Raw genomic sequence first — 14,406 nt, 5'->3', positions numbered from 1 at the left:
AATTATTTAACTAATATTAAGTTATCTTTAATTTTGGCAAAGATAATCACCCAATATCATAAAAATCTGATTTATATCAATATAAAACGTTTTGGTAACTATCCCACAGCCAAATAAGCACAAAATCCCAATTTTCCCTCTTTCTGATCAGCTGACTCGTCGAGTCAGGCATGAACTCGGCGAGTTCATCTATGGACTCGGCGAGTTCAGCCCCCAAAAACCCTAAATTTTAATCTTTAAGCAAGGATAATACACAATAGCATCAAATACATCAAACAAACAGCCATGGCTCTGATACCACTGATGGGTTTTGAGCAAAACATCATTCCTATGGTGTTCATGCAAACCCTAATAGCTTTTGGATCTAGTTTGTCTAATGAACATGCAATTAAATATCAAAAGTTATAAATCCTAGATCTAGCATACAATTTATCATATTAACATAAGATTGGGGTTTAGATCTTACCTTGATTGTTATGTAGCAATAACAATCTCAAATCCTCCTTTGTAATGGATTTAGAAAGCTTAGAGTCACAAGTGTCACTCCTCTAATGGATCACAAACACCAAGAGCAAGATGATGAAGAATGATAAGAGAGGAGGCACCCAAAAACGTGTAGAAACCCTAAGGAATTAGTTGGCTACGTTTTTGGTGCCCTAGGGGTCCTTAAATAGTGAAGCTATTAGGGTTATCTAACAAGGAAACCCTAATTTGACTGCTTAGGCCCTAAGAAACCCATGGACTCCCTCCTTAGAGGCCTAGGACGATTTCTAATGGGTTTCCCCATAGAATTCGTCAACTCCATCCTCTATGGAGTCCATTAGCATTCAACTATCACACAATTAACAGTTCTAGTCCCCTTTATTTAATTAATCTCTTTTAGCCACAAAATTAATTCTTATTAATTGTTGACTAATATTAATTAAACAATATGATTTCTCCTTTAATATATTATTCTCATAATATATTAATAAATCATAATTACTCCTCTCTCTCCATAATTCATCCTATCAAGTTGCTTTGATGAAGGCAACCCAAAAGGACCATGCACCATTGGATCAAGTACATACCAAAATAGTTATGGACTTAGACACTAATCCAACATCAATTTTGTCAAGACCAATTTTGTAAGCAGGAGAGATATCATCAGAAGAAACAACGTTTTCACAGTTATATGCATCGACATCGATTTCATCCTCCTTCAACTCAAGGAAGGGTAAAATCTTACAATGTATCTTCTTCCCTATATCACAATCAAGATGCAATTGAGTAATGTTGGAATATAATCGTTTAGTAATCAAACAAAAAACATTATGTTGCTTTAAAAGCTTTAAATTATCTCTTTGCAAATAAATTGTTTCATCCCTAAACCTAATCAACTCCTTCTCCTTTTGCTCAATCCACATACACCTCTCCTCACTCTTCGACGATATCCTGCTGATTTGATCAGTTAGGTTAGAGTTTCTGACGGGACTTTGAGTTAAACTACCACTTATACTAGAAAATTTAGATTTTAATCCATTAAGTTCTTTTTCATAGTTTGTGATGGGGATATATAAAGAAACAAGAATAGATTGTACCTTCTTGATCAACTCATCGCATTCGTTGATCTGCTCACTGACAGGTTTTGCTGCAAAACACCTGTCTTCTCGCTTTTTCGCTTCGTCTAGTCCCCCATCAGTGGTATAGCCTCTCATTTGTGACACCCTAGAGGTCACCATTAAACACTTTCCTGCAACATTCTCTTCTTTCACCAACAAAGCCCTTCCATGAGTGGGCTTCCTCACTTCTTCATCTTCAGAATCTCTGGACCAAACTTCAACACCTCCGAACTCATCATCAACAGCATTTCCCTGCATAATAAGAGCATTCATAGTGTTATTAGATCCAGCTTTCTTCTTCTTTATTTCCTCCAATCGTCGTATGAGGTTTGCTTCCTCGTCATCATCGTCATTCTTTTCTGACGTCTTTCTCAACATACAATCTTTGGCGAAGTGATTTTTGCCTCCACAGTAGTGACAATTGAAACCTGAGTCACCACCAAGTTTTTCTTCCTTCTTTGGTTCTTCGGTCTGAGAAACACTCTTCGGTTCCTCCTTCACTTTCTCGGCACTGTAGCTTCCCTGCCAGTTTTGGTTCTTATTAGCTGGGAACCTTCTTCTAATGAACTTCTTGGGATTTGACACCATTAAAGCATAATCTTCACTTGTTAGATCATATTCAGAAAGATCTAAATCTTCTTCTTCTTCAGCAACATTCTTTCTTTTGGAGATTAGATCCAAGGACCCCATGCCAGAAACCACTTTCGTTTCTTTAGTCACTGCACTCTCATGTGACTTTAATATTCCCACTAGTTTTGCCAGAGAATAAGCCTTGAATTGTTTGTGTGCCTTCACAATAGACACCACAGCCATCCATTCGGGTCTAAGGCCATTCATGAATGTAACCTTCTATTCAATGACTTTTCTTTCAATCCCATGCTTTATCATCATACTAAGAAGATGATTAAAGCATTCGAAGGCTTGAATAAGCTTCTCTTCAGGTTTCTGCTTGAAGTCACCAAATTCTGAGAGCAACAATGTTTGGATTGAGTGCTCAAGATCTTCATCCGTCGAATACAGTTCCTTCAATCTATCCCATATTTCTTTCATCGTTGTGCATGACCTTTCCAACCAAAACGTGTCCGACTATAAGGCAAACCTTATCATCCTTAAAGCTTTGATGTTGCACTGAAACTTTTCCTTCTCATCTTGGGGTATGTCTTTTACATCATTAACGAGTTGATTGTACTCTGTTTGGGTTTTAACAATTCTTGAAGTGCTTGAGTGAGTGAATGGACCTATAATTATCGCCTCCCAGATCAAGTATCCATTGTCTTCTGAACCAATCACGTAGTCTTCAAAATGATGCGTCCAGACCTCATAATCTTGAGTGTATAATATAGGAATCCTTGACGTCGATCCTATATTGTTCGAGATATTGATTGGGTTTGTCTGAGAATCTTCCTTGGACATGATGATGATTTTTCAAAAACCTGTTTATCATCAGACTTGTAAATAACGTTAGGGTAAGATCAACTATTAAAGAACTACGTCAATAGCAGATGACGGCTCTAACAATATCGATCAAAGCAGAAAAACCCTAAGATCTTCTTCAACAGAAGAGATGTGTATGGATTACACACTCTCCTGCTCTGATACCAATTGATGAGTTGAAAACTCTTAGATCGATTAGATCTTCAACAGGTTAATTAGTAAAACAAGCAAGCAAACACAGAGAACATAAGATAGAATCAAAATATAGCTTAATGATTCAAGAATAGTCACGCCTCAGCAGAGCTCGATGAAGAACTTCCACTGTTGAGGCGAGCTAGGGTTTGTAGTACAATGATGAGAGTAATAAATGAAAGCGATAATTACCAAGGATGCATGCATGCACCTTAAATACTAAAACCCTAATCAAAATAAACTCGGTTGGACAGGCCCAAACCGGTAACAAAACTGGGCTAAGGAGTGAGCTACAGACACAACACTTCGAGTCCTAACAAAAATAATGATACATCTTGTGATACTCCTACTTCAGATAATTTTGATTTAAATTTCTTTGACATATTTGATGATTTCTTTGATAATCCTGATGTTCCTGTTTCAAGCACATCCATACCACCAATCACACAACCGAATTCACCCTCACCCATCACTCAATCTGACTCTTGCACATGTTCTTGTGGAAAAATTAAGGGTGTCAGTAAAGAAAGCAAATCAGACAAAGGCAGTACCAGTTACAATAATAACAAGTAGATTTGTTTTAACTGTGGTACTGTCGGTCACATTGCTAGGAATTGTTCAAATAGAGCATTTGTGCATTTTTCGTCTCAAAGATGAGAGAATGACTCTCGAGTAAGGTCTTTAACTTGAAAGTCCTCGAGATCACGTCCTCGAAATGATGATTGGAAGGCTATTCAAAACAAGAAAAGGGCAATTTTCAAAAGAACAAACAGGTTTTCAATAACAAAGTCACAAACAGTTTGCCAAAATCAATCAAGGCTAAGCCAATATCGGTTTCGTCAAAGAGTGGATCTGGATTTTCAACCACTTCTGGTAGAAAATCTCACTGCTCAAAGCAAACTAAAAAGAAAAATGCTTCGAAATCACCCATGATTTTTAAGAAACCTAAATACCAGTGGGTGCCCAAATTAACTTCCAACCAATCATCGTCATTCTTGACAGTATTTTGAATGATGATTCAAAATCCAAAAGGTCAAAAGATAAATTTGTGATCGTAAAGGGTCAGCCCAGGAAAGCAATGACCCGGGTCCCCAAATCTAAATGATCCTGCTCATTTGCAGGGACAGTTGCGTAGGAATGTCGTCAGACCTTGGTATGTCAACAGTGGCTGCTCCCGGCATAAGACTGGAGACATCTCCCAATTGACCGACATTCAAACTTTTAATGGGGGATTCGTTTCCTTTGCGGGCGGAGAAAGCGGAAAAATTACACAAAGAGGAACTGTGATGAACGGAGTGTTGAGTTTTGAGAACGTCAACTATGCTCCTGAGTTAAAGCATAGCTTGTTGAGTGTTTCTCATATTTGCAACAAGGGTTATTCAACGCATTTTACTGGTAAAGAGTGTCTGATCTTAAAGCCAGACATTGTCATCCCGGATGAATGGATTCTTGTTAAATTAAAGCATGATGGAAATGCATACATTATAGACATGAATAGCAATATTCCTGAGCAATTCACCTGCCTCTTTTCAAAAGTCTTAGAACAAAATGCTATGTTGTGGCACCGACGACTCGGTCATGCGAACGCTAAGTATCTGAATTGTGTTGCTAAAAATGAAATGGTGCGTGGCTTGCCTGTCAGAGACTTCATAACATTTGAAAAATGTGTGTCATGTGCCAAGGGAAAGCATCATAGAAAACCACACCTGCCTAAACAGATAAATTCAATCAGCCAGGTCCTCCAATTGTGGCACATGGATTTATTTGGTCCGATCAATGTCCTAAGCATTAACAGAAATTCATATTGTCTAGTTGTGATTGATGACTTCTCGCGTTTCACGTGGTTTTCTTTTTATCCAACAAAGCTGGGGTATCTGATCTGATCAAGAAATTCATCGCAATGATAGAGAATCAAACAAATAACCGAGTGAAGCGCTTCGAACTGATAATGGAACAGAATTCAAGAACGCGGTGCTTGATCACTTTTGCGCAGAAAAAGGCATCATGTGTCAATACAATTCAGTTCGTACGCCTCAACAAAACGGTGTTGTTGAACGGAGGAATCAAACACTACAAGACGCTGCAAGGACGATGTTGTGCGACTCCAAATTACCTGTTTTCTTCTAGGCTGAGGCGATCAACACCGCCTGTTATGTTCATAATCGTGTTTTGATCAACAAAGCCCAAATGAAGACTCCATACGAAATTCTATATGGTCACAAGCCATCTGTCAGTCATTTCCACATATTTGGCTGCCCTTATTCACCTGGAGTCCAACCAAAAGTTTAATGCCAAAGCTGATGACTGCTATTTTGTGGGGTATGCTGCTCGCACTACATACAGGGTCTACAACAAAAGAACAAAGAAAATTGTAGAATCCTTCGATGTGCGTTGGCTAGATGAGAATGAAACGGATGCTAGAGTAGGTCCTGATTGGTTGTTTGACTACACATCATTGTTCAAATCGTTCAATGTGTGTTCAGATGGTTTATCCGGTTCTACTTCTAGTTCGAAGACTGTACTTGAAGATGAAGACAAAGAAGTTGTTTACAAACCATCGATAGTGTCTTCTGCAATTCATGCGGTAGAGTCATATGTTCTAATTACTTGTCCAGAATCTCCGAGTCAACAAAATGCTCCAGATGTTGATGCTACGCCTCTAACTCCTGATGAAAGAGAGTTCATGTCTAAGGATGCTTCCGTTGTTACTCAAACTTTTATGGAACTTCTCTTTCCTGAGCAAATCGCAAATGAGTTTGTGGCAGATCATACTATTGAGACTGGTTCGTCTGAAGTGGATCATTCGGCAAATGATGGAGTTAACATTCATAATCTTCCTGTTTCACTCAATGATATCAGCCAGGAGATACCCTCACGCATTCAACGCGATCATCCGATCGATAATGTCATTGGCCAGCTGTACGATGGTGTTAGAACAAGAAGCCATATTGGAGATGTTAATCAATGTCTCTATTCTTTCTTTATCTCTCAAATAGAGCCAAAGAATGTTGAAATGGATTTGAATGAGCCCAGCTGGGTAGATGCTATGCATGAAGAGTTAAATCAATTTGAAAAACTCGGGGTTTGGACGCTGGTTGAACTTCCTAAGGGCAAAAAGTCTCTTGACACATGCTGGGTATACAGCAATAAGCAAGATGATTCAGGACTCATAGTGCGCAACAAGGCAAGATTGGTGGTTCGTGGGTTTAGATAGATCGATGATCTTGACTATACTGAGGTTTATGCTCCGGTGACTTACCTAGAGGCTATCCGTATCTTCCTTGCATACGCTTCGTACATGAACTTCACTGTTTATCAGATGGATGTCAAGACAGCCTTCTTGTTTGGCAAGGTGAAGGAAGAAATCTACGTTGATCAACCCCCCAGGTTTGTTAACTCGAAGTTTCCAAATCATGTATACAAGTTGGACAAGGCATTGTATGGTTTACATCAAGCTCCAAGAGCGTGGTATGCAACTCTCACAAAGCACTTGCTCGAACATGGATTCTCGCGGCACTATCGATCAAACTTTGTTCATCAAGCATGTGGGTAATGATCAGATTCTAGTCCAAATCTATGTTGACGACATTATCTTTCGGTCTACAAGTCCACAACTATGCAAAGAATTCGAAGGAGTGATGAAAAAGAGGTTTGAGATGAGCTCGTTAGGCGAAATGACCATGTTTTGGGGCTTCAGGTCCAACAAAGATCAACCGGAATCCTGATCCATCAAGCAAAGTATGTGGTCGATATACTTGAGAAGTTCCAGTTTCAAGACGCAAAACCTGCCTTGACGCCAATAACTGAGAGACCCCTGCTGACTCCAGATATTGACGGCGAATCTGTAGATCAAACTCACTACAGATCGATGATCAGCTCATTGATGTATCTGACTGCAAGCCGTCCAGACATCATGTTTGCAATTGGTTAATGCACACGCTATCAGGCTAATCCTAAACTTTCACATCTTATTGTTGTCAAAAGAATCTTTCGGTATCTCAAAGGCACCCCAAATTTGGGTCTTTGGTATCCGAAAAATTCTGAATTTGATTTATATGCATTTGCTGACAGTAATTATGGAGGCTGTGAGCTTGACTGGAAATCTACATCAGGAGGGTGTCAATTCCTTGGTGACCGGTTGGTGTCTTGACAGTGCAAGATACAACACACCGTCTCAACCTCAACAGCAGAAGCGGTATATGTTGTTGTCTCTGCTTGTTGCTCTCAAGTTATATGGATCCAACATCAGTTGTTGGATCACGGTTTGAATTATTTAGAAATCCCTATATTTTGTGACAATGAGGCTGCAATTCCGATTGCTAAAAACCTAGTACAGCACTCGAAAACCAAGCACATTGACATAAAAATTCATTTCATCAGATATTTTTATGAGCATTCGCTCATTCGACTGGAACAGGTTCCCACTGTAAATAATGTGGTGGATCTGTTCACAAAGCTCGATTCGATGTGCTTGTGAGCTTTTTGAAAATGATATGTTTTGAGGACAAATTTTTGTGTTAGGTTTTTTAAATTTGCGCATTTTAATTTCATCCTCACCCATGCACAAATTTAGGGGGAGAAATAATAAAAACCAAACAAAAATTAGAAATCTATAAATCAAAAAACATTAAGAAAATCAAAAAATCAAAAAAAATATGTTGCTGATAGTTCTTTTTTGTAGAGGATGTGATGGGAAATGATATATTCATGTGATAACAAACAATCAGAATCTGTGTAAGGTGCCAAAGTCGAATTGACTGAAGATCTGTGTTTGATGCGTTGGTAGGCACGAAAATTTTTAAAGTGGACTTGACTAAGATCATATGAACTTAAGGAATCTAGTGATCTGACAAATCATGACCTAGATAGTTCCGCTTAGCCTGACAATACGAAGCTTGGGTAGGTTGAGCAGAGAGATATACATGGGAATCTGCGGATAAATTAAATGATATGTATCTAGAACTGTGGATCAACTTTTCCTCGATGTGCGGACTTCGTCCTTAATTTCGGTATTGACGCGACAACTAGGGAATTCCGATAAATTAGGTTTGTAGAAAATTATTTTCAAGCTTTCTATCTGTTAGCCATATGTTGCTTCCTCTGCTGATTGGAAGAGATCCGAACAGGAATGCAACATATGCAACTCTGTCTCTCTGCATCTTCTTCGATGCTATTCTTCCTACCTGTTAGTCATATATTGTCTCCTTTGCGTGATTAACAATCCAACCTGGCACACAGTATATGCAATCTTCTACTTAAATCCCTCTAAAAACTCTAGTCAGTCATATGTTTCACTCTCTATGTGATTGGAAGAGATCCGACCTGAGTGTACAACATATCCAATTCTAAATCTTATTTCCTCCTTAATAATTGTCTGCTCATCTGAAGTAAGGAGTATTCTAGAAGTTTCTGATTATTGGGGTATGTCAGGAAGTGGGAAACACGTTCTAGTAAAACTAAAATTGAGTAGATAATAGGTTATATGTAGATCTCGCTGCTCAATTTAGGTGGACAACAATATTCTCGGTCGTCGTCAAATGAATGGTCCTTATGAATTTCATATATGTATATGAGGTCACAAAATGTCTTGTCATTTATAGTATGTCCTATTTTTGTCAAAATCTTTTGTGCGTAAGTAGACCACAATACCGGCACCAAATTTTTTTCATGAAGGGTGAGGTACTGATAAGTGGATTAAAGGCTGCCTAACAACTTTGATCCCTACATCACAAATAGTTATTAGCGCTAGTCTTAATGATAATTGTTTATTTTTAATTTTAATTTTAATTATAATTTTTAATTTTTTTTATTTTCGTTTTTACTTTATTTTATTTTATTTTAATTTTATTCTATATTTAGTCCTTGAAATGCATTATGATCAAAAATATGTTAGGCTGTTGGGTTTGAGTTTAAAGCATGTTAAGTTATAGCCCATTCTAGTTGGACCGGGTTTAGAAGGGGGTATATAAGGAGAGTGTGTGACCAGACACTCCTTTCTTTCCATTTCTTTGAGTACGGTCGCACACACCCAAAGGATTCTCTCTCTCTCTCTCTAAAGCTTAAAATTTCGACTTTTTCTAGAAATTGAACACTCATTCGTCAAGGTATCATATAATTGACCCTTGAAATGGAATTATTGATCTTAATCGACTGAAGATCCTTGGTTTAAAATCATTTTTCGGCAAAAGTGGACCGTGTACAGCCACACACCCATGTACGGCCGCACACCCGGTGTACGGCCGCACACCCGGTGTACGGCCGCACACTGCGTGTACGGTTGGACGTCTGAGTGTACGGGTGTACACCCCAATTTATCCTTAAAATTTGAAATTTAACCAATTAAAAACCTTACCCAACTGATTATTGGGAAAATACTTGATGTTTATTGATGAAATTCTTATGTTTTTCTCAGCTCAATATGGCAGATCTTGAATTCGCTAAAGTTCACAATTTGGCTGTTTACCTTGTTGATCCTCCAGAGGCTCACTCTGAGTTTCAATTCATAGTAAATGGCCTAAGAAGATGTTGTCTGTTCTCTGCTCTCACCACCTGTCCGATCATTTATCAGAAATTGGTTAAGGAATTCTGGAGCAACGCTGTAGTGAAGAAGGACAACAAGGGTGCAAAGTTTCTTGAGGCTTCTGTATGTGGAAAGAAAGGCATGGTTACCGAGCGAATTATTCGAGAAACCTTGTGGATCGATGACAAGCCAGAATTCCCAAAGGAGATTGAGCTGAACAGGGCTCAAGAGATTCTGAACCAAAAGGGATATGAAGGATCATTTCCCCCCACTCTCATGAAGCTTCTGCCTCCGTGCTGGAAATATTTAACTCATGTGTTTGTGAGATGTATCTCTGGCCAGAAGTCAAGAGCTAACGAAATATCCCTGGTCAACACCGGTGCAATTCCTGCCTTAGCGTCCGGATCTGAGTTCAACTTCTCAAGGTTCATTCTACATGAGATGATTTTGAACATTGAAGGCAACAAGAGGGATAAGTTCTTCATGTACCCAAGATTCCTTCAAATCATCCTCAATGCCAAGCACTCTGAAATCGAAAGAGGAGGAGAGACTCTAGATCTTAAGTCGATTGGCTCAAGTGCTTTTGGGCTAATGAAGCAAAATCGACCAGGGAAAGTCAACATTGAAGGAATATTTCCTCAGATCAAGTTTGGAATCTTTGCTGAGGATAGTGAACAATCTGAATCCGCCAATCTTTATAGCCCCGCGGAAACCGAAGAGATTATTATTTCGGCCTCTGAACATGAAAACGAAGAAGGTCATGTTTCTCATGTTGCAATCGTGGCAGAAGAGCATGACCAACTGCAGAATGTGGAGGTTCACAGCAACTTTGATATGGAGGTCAATGATGAAGAAAATGATGGTGATGATGATTTTCTCAATCAAATGGATTTCTCTAGCTTTGAAAACGAAGAAATCCCACTCAATCTTAACCTTGATCATGACGACCTAGGTCCAAACTCAACATTCTTTGACAGCTTCTTTTTCAATGACAATGAAGTTGCTCAAACAGCAACTGAGTCTAGGGGTGCTAATGACGTTCTCAAAGCAATGCCTCCAACTTCAAGAGTGATGGTAGAATCATCAAGTCATAAGGATGCAGTTTTAGAGATTCCTCCTTCTAATTCAGCTATTCTTACATCTGTACCATCCTCTAATGATCCGACACATACACAGACCTCTCTGCCTCCGGTGAAAAGAACGCGTCTTGATCCGATGCAGGGAGTGCTTATTCAAGATCAAGCAACTCCAGCTCCATCCAATGTCGTCACCACAACTATTACTGCACCTCATGAAGAAGGCCCAAGCACCACATTTGAAACAAGCGGGTCATCTGCTATCCTAGAATACTCCTTATCAAGGCCTTCGCTAGATGAAGCCTCCATCAGGCTAGCAAGGCACTTGGCTCAAAATATTTCTGAACCTTCCTCACGTGGAAAAGGAATATCTATCGAGGAAGGTCGTTCAGGGGATGGTGATTCTGAGCTGCCCTCTCTCAAAGAAGAATTTTGAATTTTAAAACAGCAGAACATTGAGAAGGACATCTTAATTGGAAAGCATGATGTTAGGATTGTTGAGCTTGAGGAAGATAATGCTTTGAAGTCAAAGCAAATCTCTGAGCTTCATACCAATTTTGGATCCCTGACTACCTTTTATTTTAGATTGAAGAATAAACTATTTGAATCCTTCGGAGATAAGTTCCGGTCATTATTTCAATAGCCAGATGGTGTTAAAGATCCTCCCATTGCTCCCATTCAGCCTTCAGAAGGCGAATTTCCTGTTGACCGACCTCCCCTGAGAACAACAAGATTTTTTGATCGATTTGATTAGGAGCCTGTAAATGCCATCCCACGGATCAAAATCAAACATGGCCAAAGAACAGTCACAGTTGATCATAAAGAAGGCTTTCTTTTCTTGAGAAGTTCAAATGAGAATCGAAAAGCAAATGAACCTCAACTCACAGTGACTGATCTTAAAAGGAGAAAATTTGGTGATGAATATGGTGATCGTACATGGATCAAGATGTGGGGTTATGATCCTAAGCTTAAGTTGTGGGTGGTCAAGAGGAATTCTATAAATCCAGAATACTACAAAAGCATACATGACTTCAACTCATGGACGAAAGTTGATCTCTCTGAAATCTCAAGCAGTTTTTGGATAAACTGGTCAAGGATAACTTTCCCTCGATGAAGACTGTAAAAGCGTTGGTCAGAAAAGACAAATATTTCCTTAACCCTGAAACCAACCAACCAATGAAGATCATGTTATGGTCTGCTACTAATCAAGTGAAGGATATTCCAATCCCACAACACTTCCACGATGGATATCTTGATAACATGTAATTTTGGGCCTACGATGATGAAACTGCAACCGCTGCCATCAAGTTCAAAAACAGAGAAGAGTTTTGAGGCTTATTAGTGCTAAGGATCTCCTCAGATTCAGAGAGAGAGACATTCATACCCTGGCTCATCATCAAATCATATGCAGAACGGAGGTCATGGAGGTTGCTGCTAAGGAATTCACATGAATGGTTGCCACGATCATCAATGAAAAGCTTTGGATGGGATCCATGGGAAAATCTGACCTAAGGCTGTTCGAGAAACCAAGTGTTTGAAGACCACGCTTAAGCTAGCCACAAACCAAGGGGGAGATTGATAGGCCATTATATAGTGGTTTGGGCTAGGCATCTACTTTGTAATTGGTCTTGTTAAGATTTTGGTGTTAGTAATGGTTGTTGTATGACTGTGTGCGCGTGTGTGGCTGTACACCGGTGTGTTGCTGGGGTGATATAAATAGTAGGAGTCTGTGTCAGTGTCAGGTGACGTATGTATGTGTTTCCCAAGGTGTATTTAACGTTTATGTGATATAAATGTGTGCATGCTTGGTTTAATTATTCTTCTACTCCTTCTACACTCTGAATTGTTTGCAATATCATTTGATCACTGATTCAAATCCTAAATTTGGAGCCTTACACTTGACACTCTAAAACCCTAATTCGTGTGTGTGTGCTTCATTGGTATGTTTAAGCTTGGAAGAAGGATACTGGTGAGGAAAACTTGGGGAAACAAGTAGATTGAAGCAACGAACTCTTAGGAATCAAAGATCTTCTTCAGTTGACACCCTTTTGAAGGTATTAAGCTGTTACATTGGCTCATTTCTTCCTAGATCTCTTTTGGATGGGTTTTTAGGGAGCCTTTATTGTGTTTGAGCTAAGATCTGTAGTTACAACTTCGGATCTGAGCTCTTTTTGGCCTCTAGGTCCATAAAGTTATCAGTTTTTGCAAGTATGAGCCTTCCCTCAAGTGTGAGACTTCTTTACAAGCTTGATTTTGTCATTTTAAGACTTTAGAGCTTTGCATGCACGTAAAGTTTGCAACTTTACGTGATAAACATGCCTTGGGAAGCTGGATCTAAAATTTGGAGCTTTAGCATGGCTTAAAAATCCTCTGTATGGATGAAGGATTGAAGGGACTCTGCGAGTCGCATGGTCGACTCGGCGAGTCCGATGAAGTTGTCGTGGGCTTGGCGAGTTAGATGAGTGACTCGGCTAGTCGGCTAGGGTTTCCCCAACCTTTGGACACGTATGGACTTGGCGAGTTGCAAGAGGAGATCGACAAGTTGGCCAAGGAGTTTACGGCTGCAAACCGTAGGAACTCGACAAGTCACTCTTGTGACTCAGCGAGTTAACAAGTTATGCTAGGAACTCGGTGGCTTGCTGAGGGTACTCAACGAGTTGAGGTCAACATGGATTTTTGACCTTGACCTTTGACTTTGGCTTTGACCAAGGGTTGACAATTGGACTTCTGGGACATTTGGGAACTTATGAGCGTGATTGTGTGGCGAATATAGGTGGTGGAGTTTGAGGCGGTGATCCGAGAGTTGAGCTTATCTTTCGAGTCGACAGTCGCGAGGTGATTTTTCCTCACTATACCAATGGGTCTAAGTCACCAAGGTCGTCCCTTTATATATTTATATCTGGATTATGTCAAGACACGTTTATTAATTACATCTTGGTAGTTAGGATGGTGGTATGCTTATGTTTAGTGACCTGGTTAGGTCAGAGTTCTGATTATAATATGATGTCATGTTAGTGACCGGTTAGGTTTGTATCCCAGTTATTGGGATGTTACTATGATTAGTGATATGTTAGATCGGTTTGCCTGTTATTGTGACGCTTGTAGATCCAGGCTAGTAAATTTAGAGATAATAGGGGTCGAAAACGACTTTTCGACAAACGATTATTTAGAATAAATAATCTTAACCAAGTTATATAATATGTCTCAAGGGTTACGTACATATAAAGAACGCCGAAATCTGAGTTATAACGAAGAGGTTATGGCCCGTCGAAGTTTTACGGCAAAACCGGCACAACACTGGGAGACGTAAATAGTGAATTTTTGATAAAGGAATTTTTAGCCTTATCGATCCAAATAAAAGTTGTAGTATATGTTAAACCGAGAACATACAAAAAAAGAACGCCCAAATCTGACTTCATATGAGGAAGTTATGAATTTTCTAAGATTTGGCATAGCAATGCACAGCCCGAAACTCGAATTTTAGTTCGAACGGTTTTTGGCCTATGTGGCCTAAATGATGATTGAAGATTTCATTAATAGGAACTCAAGGATAAAAAGACGGACGAAAACAGAGTCTGTATCT

The sequence above is a fragment of the Lactuca serriola genome, chromosome 4, assembly GCF_051521515.1.
Source record: "Lactuca serriola cultivar US96UC23 chromosome 4, Lser_US96UC23_V15, whole genome shotgun sequence".
Lineage (NCBI taxonomy): Eukaryota > Viridiplantae > Streptophyta > Magnoliopsida > Asterales > Asteraceae > Lactuca > Lactuca serriola.
Note: the sequence above shows the minus strand (reverse complement) of the source record.